A 19,452-nucleotide genomic window follows, 5' to 3' on the forward strand; every position below is an offset into this window, starting at 1 on the left:
CAAAAAAGGAAATAGCCTGACGGGGCTCCCAATGAAAAAATAGAGAACAATTTGAGCATCAAGATAAATAGATCATAACCTGCTGATTAAATAAGAATCCATCAGTTCAGGCTTCCCTGGTGGCGCAGTGGTTAAGAATTCGCCTGCCAATGCAGGAGACGTGGATTCGAGCCCTGGTCCGGGAAGATCCCACATGCCGCAGAGCAACTAAGCCTGTGTGCCACAACTACTGAGCCTGTATGCCACAACTACTGAAGCCTGCGTGCCTAGAGCCCATGCTCCACAACAAGAGAAGCCACCACAATGAGAAGCCCACGCGTCGCAACGAAGGGTAGCCCCTGCTCGCCGCAACCAGAGAAAAGCCCGCACGCAGCAATGAAGACCCAACACAGAAAAAAATAAAAATACAAATTAAAATAAAAAACTTTATAAAGAAGCCATCAGTTCATTGTCTCATAAATTAATAAATAAATAGGTGAGAAGAGAAAAATCTTTCTTCAGTAGAATACCACCTAATAAACATAGAAAGTATAATCACTATGGAAAAAAATCACCACTTTGCAACCATCATAGAATTAACGAATTCAAGCAAGAATCATTAAGGGATGTCAAAACTAATGGGGTCAAGTTTAATCTGAGAGGCTCCACCTTAAGCAAGTGATTAAAGTTAAGATCATCAAAAATGGGACAAACTGACATGTGCCTCCTGATGTGATTCAATAAGAAGGGCATGATTACACTTTCTTTGGTGTTTAATGCCAAAGAAGCATAACCTAAATCTAATCATTGGGGGACATTCTTCAAAATAACTGCCCTATCTTCAAAAATATCACATCAATAAAGAAAAAAGACAGGAATGTTCCAAATTAAAGAAGGCTAAGAAAACATGACAACTAAATGCAGTATATGATCTTGTGTTGGACCTTGGACTGGGATAAAAAAGATAACTATAAAGGGTATTCTTAGGACAACTGTCAAAATTCGAATATGAACTACAGAATAGGTAACACTATTATATCAATATTAAATTCCTTGATTTTGATAACTGCGCTGTGGTTATGTAAGAGAATATCCTGTTCTTAGCATATTCACCTGATATATTTAGAAGTAAAAGGTATGTCCGCAATGTACTCTGAAATGGTTCAGCAAGTCAGTGTATGTGTATGTGTATATATATGTGTTACATATATATGTAACACACACATATGCACATACATATAAATATTTATACACAGAGTGGTAGAACACAAATGTATGCTTTTCTTCCTCAACCAATCTGATCCATGGAAATGGTAAAAACCACACTGCATAAATGTTGTCAGTACCTGCATATTATATCTGCACCTATCACAATCTTTCAGGAAATATATTCTGAGTCTTTGAAAATTACTTGGTTGTTTAAATGTATTCTATTACAGCTGCAAACTTTTTGACAGTGAGAAAGGCAGCATCAAACTACAGAATCAGAAGACAGAAAATATCCCCCATCATACTGCCAATTTTCCTTATACATTTTATGTGTCTCCCTTTGTGCCTTTTTTTCTAATGATACATTCCCCACCAAACTCCACAACACTTGTGTAAAGCTTAATTTTCTTTGCCAGATTTCTACCAGACCCAGTGAAGATTTTTTAATATGAAAATAATTCAAGGAAGAGTTTACACAGTGTGAGTTGTTATACTGTGTTAATATTTTTTCTGAAATCTTTTTCTGGAAACAGAATTTTCTGAGAGGAATTTATTTGTAAAGGTGTTGTAGGAAGATTAAAATTCTTTAAAATTAGACTTATTAAGGGCCTCCCTGGTGGCGCAAGTGGTTGAGAGTCCGCCTGCCGATGCAGGGGATGCGGGTTCGTGCCCCGGTCTGGGAGGATCCCATGTGCCGCGGAGCGGCTGGGCCCGTGAGCCATGGCCGCTGAGCCTGCGCGTCCGGAGCCTGCGCGTCCGGAGCCTGTGCTCCGCAACGGGGGAGGCCACAGCGGTGAGAGGCCCGCATACCGCAAAGGAGAAAAAAAATAAAATAAAAATAAAATAAAATTAGACTTATTTGGCTATAGCTATGTAGCTGTTATTGTATCCCTGGATGGGATTGGTTGAGGAAGAAAAGCATAGTTACAAAGAAAAAACTGGATAGAAATACCACCTGAGGGCAGATTACTCAAGAAAGCATCATAATGTAAGTGGATGTTTTATGAACTAACTGTTTTATGCTATAAAGAAACCTACAGAAGGACACCAACATTCTCAAAATTAAATCCATATAAAATATGTTCAATCTTTAGAAAATAAAACTTCAATTAGGAATACTTATAAAGTGACTAATCAAAAAAGCTCCTTTTGTCATGGAGTCAATCAAGTATTTGAAGGTCTACTATATGCAAAGTATTATAAAAAGTTAATAGAATCCATTTAGAAAGATAAATAAATATATCTAGAAATTGTACTTTGGGCTCCAATGAATTAGCCTTTGAAATCAGAGAAAAACTTTACAACTGTTCTTACCTTTTTCTCTGACCTTTAAACTAATGTAAGTAAAAAATTATGCTTGTAAATGGCAAAATAATGTCCAGCTGATTATGGTAACATGTTTAGGTGTTATTTTTAGTTTACTCAAAAACAAGAAAATTTCAGTATTTTTATGCATTCATTTCTTTTCTGACTGAATATGCTTCTAAATGCTACAAAGCCTTCATACTTACACATCAAGAATGAAATCCACAAACAGTCCTCAAAAGATGGCAGGTTATTTCTTTAAAATATAAGGAAAGCATCAATAAAACAGGCAACTAATAATGTTACATCATAATAAAAAAATTTAGAAATTCACTAGTTTATAACTATTTTCAAGAATACAATTCCCAGGACTTCCCTGGTGGCACAGTGGTTAAGAATCCACCTGCCAATGCAGAGGACATGGGTTTGAGCCCTGGTCCAGGAAGATCCCACATGCGCGGGGCAACTAAGCCCATGTGCCACAACTACTGAGCCTGAGCTCTGAAGCCCGTGAGCCACAACTACTGAGCCTGCGTGCCACAACTACTGAAGTCTGTGCACCTAGAGCTCATGCTCCGCAACAAGAGAAGCCAATTGTTGCTTGGCAACAAGCCCGTGCACCGCAACTAGAGAAAGCCCGCGCGCAGCAACAAAGACCCAACACAGCCAAAAATTTAAAAATAAATAAATAAAATTTTTAAAAAAGAATATAATTCCCCATCATTCCTAAGTATGAGACATTCCATTTCAAAACATGAATGAAGGCCAGAGACAGGACAAAGGGAAGCTCTGATCCTGGAGTCATTCCCTCCTCAGCTCAAAAACGGGCTCCTATACTTACCACCTGTGTAATTTTAGTCAAATTAGTTCAACTCTATGTGACTTATTTTCTTTCTTGTAAGAATGAAATGAAATCTAATTTATGGGAAACTTCTAAGGCCATCCATAAGTCAAATTAAGAACACTCTTGTAAACAGTCCCTGGACATCAGTCAAGACAGTCATGAAATCCTATGCTCCAGTTAAAAAAAAGTCAACTGTCTCATCAGAAATATTTCTTGCCATGTATTCTAAGTAGAAATTTAATTTGTTCTGCTTAGGACTCTGTGTGATTTACAAATCTAAGTATTCATGTTTCATCAATTCTGGTAAACAATCAGTTTATCTTTACATATTTTCTCTCCCCCACTCATGTTCCTCTTTCCTTCTATAACTCCTATTAGATGTACTTTAGTTTTCCTTACTATCTGACCTACGTCACTTAATTTCTCTTTTATAACTTCTCTTTATATTTTTGTATTGAGATTGGGGGCTTGAGTTCCAAATCAAACTTCACAGATATCATCCAATAACTACTTATTTCTTCAACTGTATACAGTTTGTTGCTTAATTTGTCTGCTCAGTTTATTTCTGTGATTTTTATTTTTAGAAGTCATATAGTACTATTTAAAATAGCTTTAATTTTTAATAGTACCTTTTTCCTTTTCCATTTTTATCCCACTTTAATATTTATTTTATTAAAGATAAATATTATAAGTATATAATTATATTATAAGGATAAAGAAAATGCTCATTCTTAGCAGTCTAAATCTATTGTTTCTTTCTGTCGACTCCGGATCACGGTGGATTATTTTGTAATTTTGGATAATGAGCTCCTCTGCAGTGAAGGGCTTTTTTTATCTGTGGGGATCTTGCACAGGCTGATTTAAGGATCGCTTCTTCCAGAGTGCTTTTGCTTCTGCCAGGTATCCCTGGTTATGTTACCAACTAGGGCCAGTTTTTATATTAATTCTCAACTGAGGAAAGCATTAATATGAACCCCAAACCTCAGGGTTAACAGACTCATGGTTACAAACACAAATATAAACAGAGAGAAGTCTCTCTCTTCAACAGAATATCAAGGCAGAGACAGAAAAACTCGTTATCTCTTTGCTCCTAGGCAGACACCCCCTCTCCCCCAAATCCATCACTGGAGAACTGAGATCTTCAGGGTACTGGCTCTATGTGCAGCTCTCAATACCAATGCCCTGTTCAGGTTCCTTGGTTCAGTCTTAAGGCCTCCTTTTCTGTCCCAATGTAGTGGTTAAAATTCAAGCCCACTGGATAACTAACCCCATCCCGTTCTCCTAAAACAATTGTTGATTATATGTGATTATTTATCGAACATTTAATGAATGCCAGGTACTATGTTAACACTTTACATATCTTACTTCATTTTGTTCTCATGGAAACCCTTCTATTTTTCCCACCTTACAGATGAGGAAACAGAAAGCAAGACAAGCAACTTGCTCAAAGCTTATGCAGCAAGTAAGAAGCAGAATTGAGATTTGACCTAGATCTATGTGAGCCTGAGAATGCATTGTTAATTACCATACACTGCCACTTTTAAAAACTTCTTCCTAGTTCCTACGCTAGTGCTAGATGTAAAGTAGTCACTCAAGGACTGTCTGCTGAATGAACATTCTCCTTCGGTATATAAGTCTGTTATTGGAAACCCTGAGAACAATTAAGTATTTGGCAGATTTTTAAGAGTAGAAACTATGGGTATAAAATAGTGGATGGATTATAGGATACCACCCAAACTACTGAGTAGAAATAATGTTGGATGGCACTTCTAGCCATGTTTTATGCTTGAATCACAATATTAAAATGTTTGTTTTATTGACTAATCATGAAATCATGAATTTTCTAGTGATAGCAAGATGCACATTAAGTGTTCAATAATTGTTACATTTGTCATTTGTCATCATTATCAAAACAGAATGCCTCCTTGAGAAGAATTTATAAGCTAGTGGAGAGCACACATGTATAACCTAGACAGCCAGGTATAATGAATAAATATTTAACAGAAAAAGTAAAGAGAGAAAAAAAGGAAGAGCAAAAGCTGACCAGGGATCTGCAAAGTCACAGGATGATAAATGAACATTTTCTGGTAACATGAATTCACTCCAAAAATTGAGCTGGGAACTATTTAACTATTTGTATGTTAAAACAGATGTTACAGAGCAGAATTTAAAAATATATAAAATTCCTGGGACTTCTCTGGTGGGACAGTGGTTAAGAATCCTCCTGCCAATGCAGGGGACATGGGTTCGATCCCTGGTCCGGGAAGATCCCACATGCCGTGGAGCAACTAAGCCTGTGTGCCACAACTACTGGGCCTGCACTCTAGAGCCCACGAGCCACAACTACTGAAGCCTGCATGCCCTAGAGCCCAGGCATTGCAACTACTGAGCCCACATGCCACAACTACTGAGCCTGTGTGCTGCAACTACTGAAGCCTGCATGCCTAGAGCCCACGCACCTCAATAAAGAGGAGCCCCCACTCACCGCAACTAGAGAAAGCCCGTGCACAGCAATAAAGACCCAACGCAGCCAAAAAATAAATAAAAATAAGTTCATTAAAAAATATATATATACATAAAATTCCAAAAAGTCTTTAGGTTCAAATAGACGTCTTCATAGAATGATTACACTTTTTGTTAGGAATAACCATTAAAAACAAAGTATGAGAATAAAAGCAAATATTTACATGGTGCTTACTCTGTGTCCTGTACACATTGACTCATTTAGCCTCACAATAATCCTCTTAGGTAGCTTTGATATTATTAGCATCTCCATTTTATGGGTAAGCAAACTGAGGCACTGACAGGTTAAGCACTCATCACGTGAAACAGCTGTCGAAACTGGGACTCAAACCTAGGTTGACTGGCTCCAGAGTCCATGCTGCCTCTGACGGCCATATACAAGGTAGAATTTGAGCTAGGTGTTGAAGATTAAGAGTTTGGACAAATTAGGAGGAGGAGGAGGAGGAGGAAAGGAAACTGTAACAATACAATTTACAATGCATTTAATACAAATTTATTATTTGACCTTAGAAAAGTCCAATCATAGATGGAGACAATAGCTTACACAGAATCTATGCTAAAACATTCACAAAGACTTTTTTTTTTTAATGAAATAAGCACTGTATTTTTTAAAGTATCTAGTGGATACTGTTTCAAGTTTGCTTATTTATTGCTTTAGGCTTTTTCACAAGCTATTCCATACATGTATATTATTTCCCAAGTAGAATTCAAGTGCTTGAAGCAAGAGAATGTATGTGTTACTTCTTTTGCAGCCCTTACCACAGCACGGTCCTAGGCACATAACTGGCGCTAAATAATGCTTGTTCAATTGAACTAAAACACTAACGTCTCTTTTTCACTACCTCTTACCTAAGGAAATAGATTTAGAAAAAATGATTACATCACTTAAGATAATGTTTAAAATATATTTAACAACAAAAACCCCACAAATATTATCTGGTAGGAAACAGAAATAGAGGGGAAACACCAAAACAGAGAGTACTTTTGTCATTGAAAGATTAAATATAACGGCAAGTCAGCAAATTCGAAAAAAGAACCATGAATTAGTACAAAAAGCAAAGATTAAATTAAATGCGCCCACTCTACTTTCTGATCCAGAAAATTTTGAAGCTGTAATTATAAATCCTTACTGCTCAAGCTATGCAAATTAAAGGATAAGATTTAAATATGCAAAGAACATACAGAAGAACTGTTTTATGTTACTTTCAAAAATAGAGATGAGACAAATGGAACTAGACCAAGGTCAAATTTATTTTAACCTAGACTTTCCTTTTTTTTTTTCAACTACAATTTTACCTGAAAGCTTCACCTTCTCATATTCTAGACTGGATTTCTCTACTATAGAAAAACATAAAAGATATTTCCAGGCCCATTTACAAGACAAAAATGCAATCTATGAAATAAATGTAATAAAACTGGTTCCAATAAGAATTATGACCACTCTTACTGAAATTAAGAAAATATATTATTTTACTAATAGGACTCTCCTGAAATTTTCAAAGTAAAAGACTAAAATAATAAGAGAGTAACCTCAGAGGTCCAAGTGAAAGTGGAGATATACTTTAAAAATTTGGATGATGGGTATAAAATAGTGGATGGATTACAGGATATCACCCAGACTACTGAGTTTCAGAGTAAGCTTGGCCCAAAGTTAGTTCAAAAACAGACCCAGGGACTTCCCTGGTGGTGCAGTGGTTAAGAATAAGCCTGCCAATGCAGGGGACATGGGTTCGAGCCCTGGTCCAGGAAGATGCCACATGCCATGGAGCAACTAAGCCTGTGCGCCACAACTACTGAGCCTGCACTCTAGAGCCTGAGAGCCACAACTACTGAGCCCACGTGACCCAGTTACTGAAGCGTGCTCGCCTAGAGCCCATGCTCTGTCTGTAACAAGAGAAGCCACCGCAATGAGAAGCCCGCGCACTGCAACAATGAGTAGCCCCCGCTCGCTGCAACTAGAGAAAGCCCACGCACAGACCCAATGCAGCCAAAAATAAATAAATGAATAAAATTTACTAAAAAAACCCAAAACAAACAAACAAAAAACAGACCCAGAGAATGGTCAGAAGGTCTAGAAAGAGAATTTGAATAAGGAGGTAAAAGTAGGAGAGGGAAGAGGCTATAAAGGGAGAGGGATGAACAGCAAAGTCATAATAATAGTACAACAGGATTTGTTGGTACTGCTTAAATCTTTATTTCATAAGAATTGTCAATTCTGAAGATGTTTTAACCACAAAAACATTTGCACCTGAATCATTTTAGTACATGCTCTTTTCTTTACTAAAAGGAAGATGTCCACCTTAGCAATCTTCAAAAAAAGCTATAACTTGGCAATGACCCATCAAAAACAGAGGGCTGGATAGTTTCTAAAAAGGTAAGAACCAAAATCAAGGGAATTCCCTGGCAGTCCAGGGGTTAGGACTCCATGCTCCCATTGCCAAAGGCCCGGGTTCAATCCCTGGTTGGGGAACTAAAATCCTACAAGCTGCCAAAAAAACCCAAGAACCAAAAACCAATATTTTAAAGTTTTTAACGTAAACTGTTACTTTACTTGTTTCAGGTTAGAACAAGACTTCCAAATGTTTGCACTCTGGCCGGTGCCTGAATTTTGAAGGCCAAGTTTCCATGGCTCCCAGAAGGCAAAGGTAACACCCTTTATTAACATTTACGGAGAGCCTACTAAATATATACCACCAGGCTCAGTGCAGCATATGTTGGGGGAAGATGGGGGTAGGGGCATGTATTTATTGGCCATTTGTCTCTTTGGAGAAATGTCTATTCAGATCCTTTGCCCAATTTTTAATTGGGTTATTATTTATTGAGTTGTAAGTTGCATTATTTTTATACTCAGAAAAAACTTTTAAAAAGGCATTTGAATAAATGCTAATATATATAATCACTAAGAATGTGGCAAGGTTACCATAAATATTGAGGTTATGAAGAAACCTCCCTCATTCCTGATGTACTCCTTTACCCACCTCTGGGGAGGTAGACTGATTTATCTGTTTGGTAAATTTGGGAATACCTGAATCTTAACTGTCTCAGCCACCTTTCTTTCTTGAGTGAGCCTGTCAGCAGAAAACAGACCCTGCTCTGCTCTGCTCTATTGTTTAGCTGGGCAGGCCTCCGGACAGGAAAAGACAGAGCAGAAAAGATTGAGAAGAAGATTAAGAAGGAAAAATTAGAGAGATGGAAAATAAGGAGAGCTGGGATAGGATAGAGACTTCAGTACAGATAAAAGACAAGGAGTTTTTAGAGGAAAATGAGTGTGACAGCTTGGTTGGATGGGAAAAAGTATAAGAAGTAGCTAGAGGTCTACTGAAGTTGCCTCTTCAACTCACATTGCCCTTAATCCAGTTCAAGTCTTAACTCCTAAATCTTAATACAATCTCTCAACAATCCATCTAACTTTATTCCTTACTAATCTTCTACTAAGATATGCCTTGTCACATGCTGTTCAATTTAAATATAAATTGGCACAATTTATCAGAAAACAATTTCATAATATGTAGTAAGACTATTAAAATAATTAAGATCTACTAGGTTTCTGTCTGAAGGTTTATGCTAAAGAAATATTCTGAATAGCAAGTAAAAAAAGAAAAAAGGGAGAGGGGGAGGATTCTCTATGCACAAACATGAACAGCAATGCATTATTTTAAAAGTTTATTCTGTTCCAGGTACTGGTTCTGTATAGTTTGTACACATTACCTCAGTTAATCCTTTCAATTCCTACGAAGAAGTATTGTTTCCCCCATTTACAAATGGGAAAACTAAGCAGCCAGATAGTTTGTCCAAGGTCATTGTGGCAATGAGTGAAAAGTTGGATACAATCTAAATGTTCAATAATAGGGGAATGATTAAGTAAATTAGCTCATACCCTAGATATTACAACACCACAAAATATGTACATTATGAATCTATAATAAAATGAGGGAAATAGAATCTAAAACAAATCATAAATATGATCTCAACTATGTTTGCACACACTCCAGAGACACTGAAAGTAAATATACAGAAATGTTCACAATTCTTGCTCTTGGCTGATGGGAGTACAAGTTAATTTTTTTTGTACTTTTCTGCATTTTGCATATATTTAAACATAAAATATTTTTGTATTCAAAAAATTTTTAAAGCATTGAACCAAGGACACAATATTTTTAAAAACTCCAAAGAATGCTACACAGTTAATCTATATATTATATTGTTCACCTCCTTACAAAGAAAATAATCCAAATATATACAAAGTTATCACAAAGTTAGCAAATTAAAAACAAAACAACCAATTTACTAACTGCTCTATGTGCTTAACACTGTGGAAGGCCGTCACTTTAACATGTATTATCTCATGCAATAAATGTGTGGGTTTTTTTTTTTCTTTTGGAAGGTGTGTTTATCCACCATTTCAGAGGACTCCCATTGCCTTAAGACCCTAACTATTCTAGAGCATCAGAGAGTCACTGGATATATTTGCCAATAACCTACAGAAACAGGAGTTCCTACAAAGCCAGTTCTCAAGGGCACAAAGTAGAAACCTCTATGGTGGAACTCTACAGATCTTAAAATGAACTCATCTGAATTGTTACATAACTTTTCCCTATATGTTTACCAAACACTAAGTCAAAAAGGTGATATTTGGGTTTCCCTGGTGGTGCAGTGGTTGACAGTCCGCCTGCCGATGCAGGGGACACGGGTTCGTTCCCCGGTCCGGGAAGATCCCACATGCCACGGAGCGGCTAGTCCTGTGAGCCATGGCCGCTGAGCCTGCGCGTCCGGAGCCTGTGCTCCGCAACGGGAGAGGCCGCAACCGTGAGAGGCCCGCGTACCGCAAAAAAAAAAAGAACAAAAAAACAAAGTAACCTGCAGGATACTTGAGAAATGTCTAAAGGTATACAAAACAATAGGTTAGATACTTGAGGAAGATTTGTTTTTTAAAAGAATCAGTATGCCTTTTCCTATAAGATAATCTATTAAATTATTTTTGTCATAAATAAAATATTACTAAAAAATGAAGTTTATATAGAGAGATCCTTACAAAACTATCACTGATGAGAAGGATTAGAGATTTATAACCAAGCTCAAATTAATTCTGTGGTTCTTATCTTTTTCTGGGTAATGGACCTTTGAAAAATCTGATGAAAGCTAAGAATTCCCTCCTCAGAAAAATACACATATACTACCACTAAGTTATGAATGTTATTTCAGGGGGCTCACAGACCCCTTGAAGTCTATTCTTGGACCTGATGTTAAAAACTCTGATTGTTGGGCTTCCCTGGTGGTGCAGTGGTTAAGAATCCGCCTGCCAGGGCTTCCCTGGTGGCACAGTGGTTGAGAGTCCACCTGCCGATGCAGGGGACATGGGTTCATGCCCTGATCCGGGAAGATCCCACATGCCGTGGAGCGGCTGGGCCCGTGAGCCATGGCCGCTGAGCCTGTGTGTCCGGAGCCTGTGCTCCACAACGGGAGAGGCCACAACAGTGAGAGGCCCGCGTACCGCAAAAAAAAAAAAAAAAAAAAAGAATCCGCCTGCCAATGCAGGGGACAAGCGTTCGAGCCCTGGTCCAGGAAGATCCCACATGCCACAGAGCAACTACGCCTGTGCGCCACAACTACTGAGCCTGTGCTCTAGATCCCACAAGCCACAACTACTGAGCCCGCATGCCACAACTACTGAAGCCCATGCACCTAGAGCCCGTGCTCCGCAACAAGAGAAGCCACCGCAATGAGAAGCCCGTGCACCACAACAAAGAGTAGCCCCCGCTAGCCACAACTAGAGAAAGCCCGCGCACAGCAACAAAGACCCAACGCAGCCAAAAATTAATAAAATTAAAAAAAACAAAACTCTGATTGTCCCCAAGAAATTATATCTTATCCATGTCAAATAGGTAGATACTGTTTTCTATTCCTATAACAAAATATCTAAATAAATATTTATGATATTAATTCTTACTGTGATGTTTGACACAACAGTGACATACTAATTTATAGCTCCAGCATAACAAAAGTTAATAGAAAGGCAGGAAGGGAGACAGGTGTAAAAGTGAATATGCTTTCTTATAATTAGTCATTCAAGAGAAAGTATTTTGATGGGGGTTTGGGAAAAGAAAAAAATTCCAGAGTAAGGTAGTTTATCCTAGGTAAGAAATTCTAAGAAAAGAATAAAAAAACCAAGAGAAAAAATTTGTCCCAGAAGAAGATACCTTCCAATACTTTGAAAGACTGTTGACAGAATACGATTTTCCCCCGAAGATATTTTATTTCAGTGGAGAATATTCCCTAAAGAAAACACATATGATGAAAGAGACACTATTAAATATATTCTAGTGGGAATTCCCTGGTGGTCCAGCTGTTAGGACTTCACACTTTCACTACTGAGGGCCTGGGTTCAATCCCTGGTTGGGGAACTAAGATCCCACAAGCCACGTGGTGCAACCAAGTAAATAAACAAATATATATATGTATTTACACACACACATACACACACACACACACACATATATATATTCTAGCACAGTTTAGTATTGGTGTACTCAAAGTTTCCTTGTGTAATAGGGAAGAACAAGTCTGACACCATACTGGATCTGCTTCTTCTACTTTAACCTTTGTATTCTATTGGTTTTGCCACAAGTTAAGAATGTTGCCTACAGCCTAAAATATACGGGATAGCCCATTCTCAAGACTCTGACCTTTAAAGGTAAAACACTTTTCCATTCACGTAGAGATAAAAAGTTGCAGAACAGAAAATAACATTTGTCTTGTTGGAGGTTTATAGAAACACTGTGATTGGACCTACCTGGAAAGCTGGAAGAACGAAGGATTCTGGCACCAAGAAGTTTGCAGCAACCAACCACTCCCCCACCCCTTTTAGTATAAAGAAGCCTGAATTCTAACTGGGGGAAGATGGTTCTTTGGGACACTAGTCCACCACCTTTTCAGTCTGCTGGCTTTCTAAATAAAGTCACTCACTATTCCTTGCCCCATGAACTTGTCTCCTGATTTACTGGCCTGTTGTGCAGTGAGCAGTATAGGTGACACTTGTACTCAAAGTTTCTTCCTGGCAGATCCACCAGACATCAAAAGTATGATGAGAGTGATCAATGGATTCTAACTGCTAAATTAAAGCTTCTGTTCAACTTTCATTATAGGAAAAAACTCTAATTTTTGAATAACCATGTTTTCCTTAAGTTAAAATATATCAGGCTTCCCTGGTGGCACACTGGTTAAGAATCCGCCTGCCAATACAGGGGACACGGATTCGAGCCCTGGTCCAGGAAGATCCTACATGCTGCAGAGCAACTAAGTCCGTGTGCCTCAAGTACTGAGCTTGTGTTCTAGAGCCTGCGAGGCACAACTACTGAGCCCGCGTGCCTAGAGCCCATGCTCTGCAACAAGAGAATCCACCACAATGAGAAGCCCGCACACCGCAACGAAGTGTAGCCTCCGCTCGCCACAACTAGAGAAAGCCCGCGCACAGCAACGAAGACCCAATGCAGCCAAAAATAAATAAACAAAAAATAAATAAATTTATAAAAATAAAATTTATCCACCATTTTTTCTCTCTGGAGCACTATTACTTTTGTAATAGAGAGGAAGGAAAGGAAAAAAGAAAGGCATAAAATGTGCTGTACTCCTACCCTACCCCCACCCCAAGGTTATAATAAACCATGACCTGTTCTGACTTTTGAACTTTTCACGGAAGACAGGTTAGGAAAAAAACAAAAGGTGAGGTAAGGAAGAATAATCTATAGGAGATATTATTCTGGATATCTTTTTACGTACTCTGAAGCACTGTAACAAAACGGTAACTCTCCAGCAAAGGCTATACAAAATACATAGTTTTATACAAAGTATTATACAAGTACATGGAAACTGTAGTTTTAAGACAGACATTCTTAGAATATCTGTTTCATCAGCATAGATAAGTGTTCCCGGAGGAGAATTTTTGCTCATAAGTTTTCTGCACACATAGGTATACTCTTTGAGGCTGTCAGGGAAGGTAAGCCATGTCAAAGGTCAAAGGTCAAAGCCCTGTCATGGTTTACTAGGGAATTCCCTAGGTTTTCCCCAGGCATACAGCTGAAAGAGGACAAAAAGCCTATAGGCATCAAAATGCACAAAATTATAATTAACCAAGAGGGTACCTGATATAACAAAAAATTACCACCTGAATTAGACACTTTAGGTTAATTTGAAATAGAACTTTCTCTGGCTAGCAAAAATATGAACTTTGGTGGACATAAGACCTATTAGGTCAATTTTAAACTAGAGTTCAACTGTAAGACTAAGACAACAAACCATTTCGTCTTATAAAACATTTAATTATGTGATTAAAATAAGGAAGTCACATAACAGTGCTTCTAATTTTGGCTCTTTACAGTGCTTATGCAATGCTATAGTTAAAAACTCTAATTGGTGTGACAAAGAACTCCACAACAATTTTGTTTTCTTAAACTACTGGAGCAAAATAAACCTAGTGATTATTTTGTAAATTGTTGAAAAAAATAAAGTCTAATGACTGAATTTTGATTAAGAAATCACAAATGGATATAAAGCCTTTTTTCAGGAAACTAAACTTCATAATTTTCTAATCAGTATAGTTTCTACAAAATTCCACTCCTCTTTTGAGTTGAACATGAGGGAGGAACTCAAAGTCTGTTACTTGGTATGAATCCTTCTGAGACTTGATTTAAGTAAACTTTTTCATGTCCACAGTAGAAAAAAGAAAAATCTAAACTAATCTTTGGTGGTTAATAGGGAGAAAGAAAAAAAAAAAAAAAAAAAACTCCACTAGGCTTCAATAAATAAAACACATGTTCACAAAAATAAGTCCTTGTTGAAAAATCTTAAGCAATGTTTTTCAGTTCATTTAATAATTCTTTTTAAGATTTTGTTGTACAGCGGTAATACCTGCAGAAGAGAGAAATAGTGAACAAGAAAAACAATGCAGGCATAAAATAAAAATACAAGTGGTATGCTCTCCAATATCCAGGAACAACAGCATTCTTTATCTTATTATAAAGTTCACATATTTTAAGGAAATTATTTATTTAAAAACCTATAATACAAAAGGTGCTTCAAAATATTAGTTTGCCTTCGTTCAAATTACAAATCTACAGCCACCTAATTCACTGGGTTTTCAAAATGCAGCAAACACAGAAAAAATGTATTTATTCAGGTAGTAGCTTTCCAAGAAAATCAGGTTAGTATTCTCATAAGAGAACTTAATAGGTACAACAATTACAAAATATTGTTAATTACTAAAATCTCTTAGGTACTGTCAATTAAAATATCAAATGCCCAAATGTCAGTAAAGTTGACTAAATGTGTCACTTACTCCTTCAGAATTCTTCCTACAGTCAAAGGGAAAAATAATCTTGATTTCTCAGTATTTTGACAAACACACACTATTCTTCCTTCCCACGTGGCTAATGATGATGAAAAAGGGGGAAGTCCTAAGAGATGGAAGGGAGGAGGTGATATAAAGGCAAGTTTTCATCTCCAAATATGTTAAAGAGCAGAATCTGAAAACTGTGACTAATACAATTTAAGAAATCTCAGCCTATCATAAGATTCAGAACTTTTTAATGATGTATTTCTGTTTTTTGAAGATTGTTTAGATATGATTTTTTTTACTTTTTATTAAAGGATATTATAAAATAGTTACTTCAAATGCATTAAAAAAAAAAGTATTCCTTGGTTAAAAGGAAATATAATTTCCCCCAAAGGAATGACACACAAATAAGGAAAAGCCTATATTCATGTGAATCTTCAAGGCCCTACACAGAACACACTCATAACTGTATCAAGACAGATGGACATATTGAGTGCAGAACATCTCAATAAAAATATAATCCTTGTAGAGACCACTTAAATCGAGCCTTTTTAAAAACTGAAAATTTCCAGATTATCAACTATTCTTCCTTAAATAACTAAAGAAAAATTTGCTAAGACTAATTTGTAGCAACAAAACAACGTATTCCCTCTCTTATCCAACTAAAACAGTGTCAATGGATAGCCATCTATATTTAAAGACAAATGAAAATGCTCTATTTTCCTACATAATGTGTAATGTACCTCTCACGAAACAAGCAACATCCAATAACTATCCCCTTCCCCAAATCTGTCTTTGATCCTTTAACACTCCACACACTGCCAACACTGTGCTAGGTTTATACTGACTAGGTTTTACAGAGGGAGTTTGTTTACTGATCAGGTAATTTAAGATTTCTTTATACCATAAAAGTTGTGGAGGAGGCATGTTTCTCATATTAAATTATACTGAATATTAATTAGGCCTTCAAGTAAATTCTGATATTAAATGTAAATGTAAAAGTACAGCTAAAATAGTATTTAGGTAAGTTTATCAGAATACAGACATCAAGATAAGAACAACAATGGGTCCTATTGATCCCCACTGACGTCAGTGAGCTGCAGTTACCTTTCAAAGAGGGTTATCTTTAACTTATAACAGCTCTGAACAAGAGAGGGTGCAAATCACCACATCTGTTGCAAAAACAACTTAAAACACATTCCTAGTCAATATGTCAGTAGCGCTATCTAAAAAACTGCCATATTCCCTTTACAGTTTAACCAAACCACCACACGTGTGTGTGTGTTTTGCTATTACTCAGGCTCCCAGTGTTTTAGAGCCAAAAAACATACGCTCTTCCTTCCTAGTTTTTACTAAAAAGATTTTATCTTTCCTTTAATAACACCATCATATATAGAAGCGCATTTACAGAACTCTTAGCCATACCTGAAACCGATTCAGAAAATAAGCCTCCAACAGTAGGTACTCTACCTGTTTACCATAAAGTTCAAACTTCTCGTATGTTTTCAAGTTCTCCCTACTTAATACCAACAGATATAGTAGACAAAGACTCATACAGTGTCTTGACACACTGCTGACACGCAGATGTAATTAACTGTAACAATGACACACCAGGAAATGACTGAGCGCTCTATACATCTTATGACACTCACTAAACAAGCACAGGGCACCTGTTAATCCTCCTCAGTATTAACACAGTCAACACAAAAAGGAAGAGACTTTTTGGGACTTTCATCCTGCTAGAATCTTCTCAGTTTGAATATCTCAGCACTTTAGGAAAAAGATTTTTAAATTTATTCCACAGAATTTACCCCAGATTCTCAGGGTAAGAAGATATCTTAAGAATCACACAGTAATCCTATAGATATGTGCTGCCCAATAAGGTCTTAGCCACCAGCTAAGACATGTAGCTGGTTGGAATTCAGATGTACTATAAATGTAAAATACATGAGATTTTGCAGATTCAGTATGAAAGAATGTAAAACATCTCATCATTAACCTTTAAAACTGATCACATGTTGAAATGATATATATAGAAATCAAATAAAATATGTTAAAATTAATTCCACCTACTTCTTTTTTACTTTGTTAATGTGACTAGAAAACTTTAAATTGCTCATATAGCTTGTATTATATTTCTATTGGACAGCACTACTGTAGACCCACAGCCTAAATTCTGATAGCAAACTATCACTTGGCATTTCCCAATTACAACTGCCATATAAAAGTCAAAAGAAAAATCAGTATTTTGACTTCTCTGTCCATTAAACTGGGATAATAAAAAAAATAACTTAAGAATAGTGTAAAAATAGTAGAATCACTTTGCCTGACACCACTAAACAGATATTACATTACTTCAAAAAGGCAAAAATAGCACAGGATGCAAAAACTACACCTCTTAAGAAAATAAGATGGGAAATATACAAACAAGGTTTTTCTAATAAAGTAGGTCTAAATGCTGATTATAAAGTTCATTTTTAAGGGAAATGGATATTTCTGTCATTTCTAGCACCTGGGACCTCAGAAAAATAAAATGTGTAAGATTCTGTCTCTTTTATTATTTAAGCATCGTCAACCACAAACAAACCATTAACACTATAAAAAGGGAAATAATTACCATAACCTAATTCTTTTTTCCAAAATCAAAAGAATATAACACCACTCAAAAGCAAAATTAAAAACGACATTAATTTCTCTAGGGTTGAGTAGGTTATCTTTGGTCCGCAAATATAAAATAAGAAAGCATATTTTAAGGTAGGTATTTTTTACCACAATTTTTTAAAGTATATTTTAAACGTGAGAAATTCAGCAACACAGTTCTATGAGTGAACCATTTCTTCCTCTACCGTAATAGATCTTTCTGCTTTGATTTTTAAAATATTTAGGCCTCAAGGGCTCTTGGGGAAAAAAATCCAGTGTATTTCTGAATGTACAGAAATATTTTTATAAGGAGAGATGGGGAGACAGCTCAGTAAAAGGATCGGGGGTGTGGAGCTCTCTCAGGCGTTCAGAGGATGCAAGAATAACTTCTAGAGTTGTCAATGGGGAAACTATTAAAAAAAGAATTAAAAAAAATTAAGACCAAAGGGCTCCCAGGGCTTCCACAACAGTTGAAAAGACACTTTCTACGGTGTCCTAACAAATTTACAACCCGAAAAAGGCCATACTTGGCCATCAATTCTTTATCCATTTGATATTCACCAGCCGAATAAATCTTCAGACTTCTATTTGCTAGGCGATACATTCCTTAGGAACCTTTTCCTTGCGCTTTTAAAATGCCAAGCTCAATTACGCTCCCAGTAAGGTACGCTGAAAGGACTGTACATATTTTAAAATAGGAAGTTGAATGGCTGCAGTTTCCTGCCTTGGTGGAAAGGGTGATGGGTAAAGCTCTTTCTGAGTATAATCCTTAAATACTGAAATCGCTCTCAAAGAATTGATTCTTCTGTCACTGTCCAATAGGTAAAAAGACTGCCAAAATTTCCATTAGAGCATCCTATTTTTAGAGTCTTTGGAATCGGTCTTTTAAATTGTATTCCACAGTACAATGTGTTTGACTAAGTTTACAAAGGCAACAAAATAAGCATCCTAAGACCTTAATGTTTTCAAGCTCAGGAAGGAATTTTAAACTTTTCAATCTTATTTTTTTAATCTTAACTTTAAATCTTATAAACGCGCAAATAAAAATAAAAACTCAGATAAATATTGGCCCAGAGGCAGGAACGGAAGGGAGACATTAGGTGCTTCCTGACAACCTAAGTGGTGAGGGGAAGAAAACTGGTATGAAGGAAAATAAAACCACCCACAGGGGTGGACAGACACGGCTGTGGGCAACAGGACAAAAAGGATCAGAGGCGCCGTGGAAGCCGCAGGCTTCGCGGGGAGCCGGGCGAGGGACGACTCCTGGCGCGAGTGCCCTAGGGAGGGAGAAATGGGCGCGCTGCGCAGGAAGAGGCCACGGCGGCGACAGAAGAGAGGGAAACAGGAGAGCGCAGAAAGGGAGGAGGTGAGGGAACAGGGCTCCACCACACCGAGAGGGCAGAGGCGGCGCTGCCAGAGGAAGACAGCGCCGGGGGAGCAGCGAGGGGGTTCGCAGAGGATTTACCCTAGACGCGAGCCGGCCAGCCAGCTGCAACCCGCTCTTCCTCTCCTCACCTGGGAACCGGAGACGAAAGGAGGGCTACCGCCGGGCGCCGGATCCGCTTCCAGCCCCGCTTGCTGACATGGCGGCCGACCAGCTGTCACAGAGCTTGCTCGGGTCTCC

General features: G+C 37.4%; 1 protein-coding gene across 3 annotated transcripts in view; it reads right to left on the reverse strand.

Moving 5' to 3' along the window:
- CNST (consortin, connexin sorting protein) overlaps positions 1-19,433 on the reverse strand; it is a 123,392-nt gene extending 103,959 nt beyond the window's left edge. Inside the window, exon 1 of one of the 3 annotated variants that reach the window (XM_060090872.1) lies at positions 19,344-19,433. The gene's annotated coding sequence lies outside the window, so the exon portion shown is untranslated. Of the gene's footprint in view, positions 1-19,293 lie in introns of all 3 variants that reach the window. The other 2 variants (XM_060090874.1, XM_060090871.1) reach the window with 2 other exon arrangements.
- Between the last annotated feature and the right edge of the window lie 19 nt (positions 19,434-19,452).

The sequence above is a fragment of the Mesoplodon densirostris genome, chromosome 2 (assembly GCF_025265405.1).
Source record: "Mesoplodon densirostris isolate mMesDen1 chromosome 2, mMesDen1 primary haplotype, whole genome shotgun sequence".
NCBI lineage: Eukaryota > Metazoa > Chordata > Mammalia > Artiodactyla > Ziphiidae > Mesoplodon > Mesoplodon densirostris.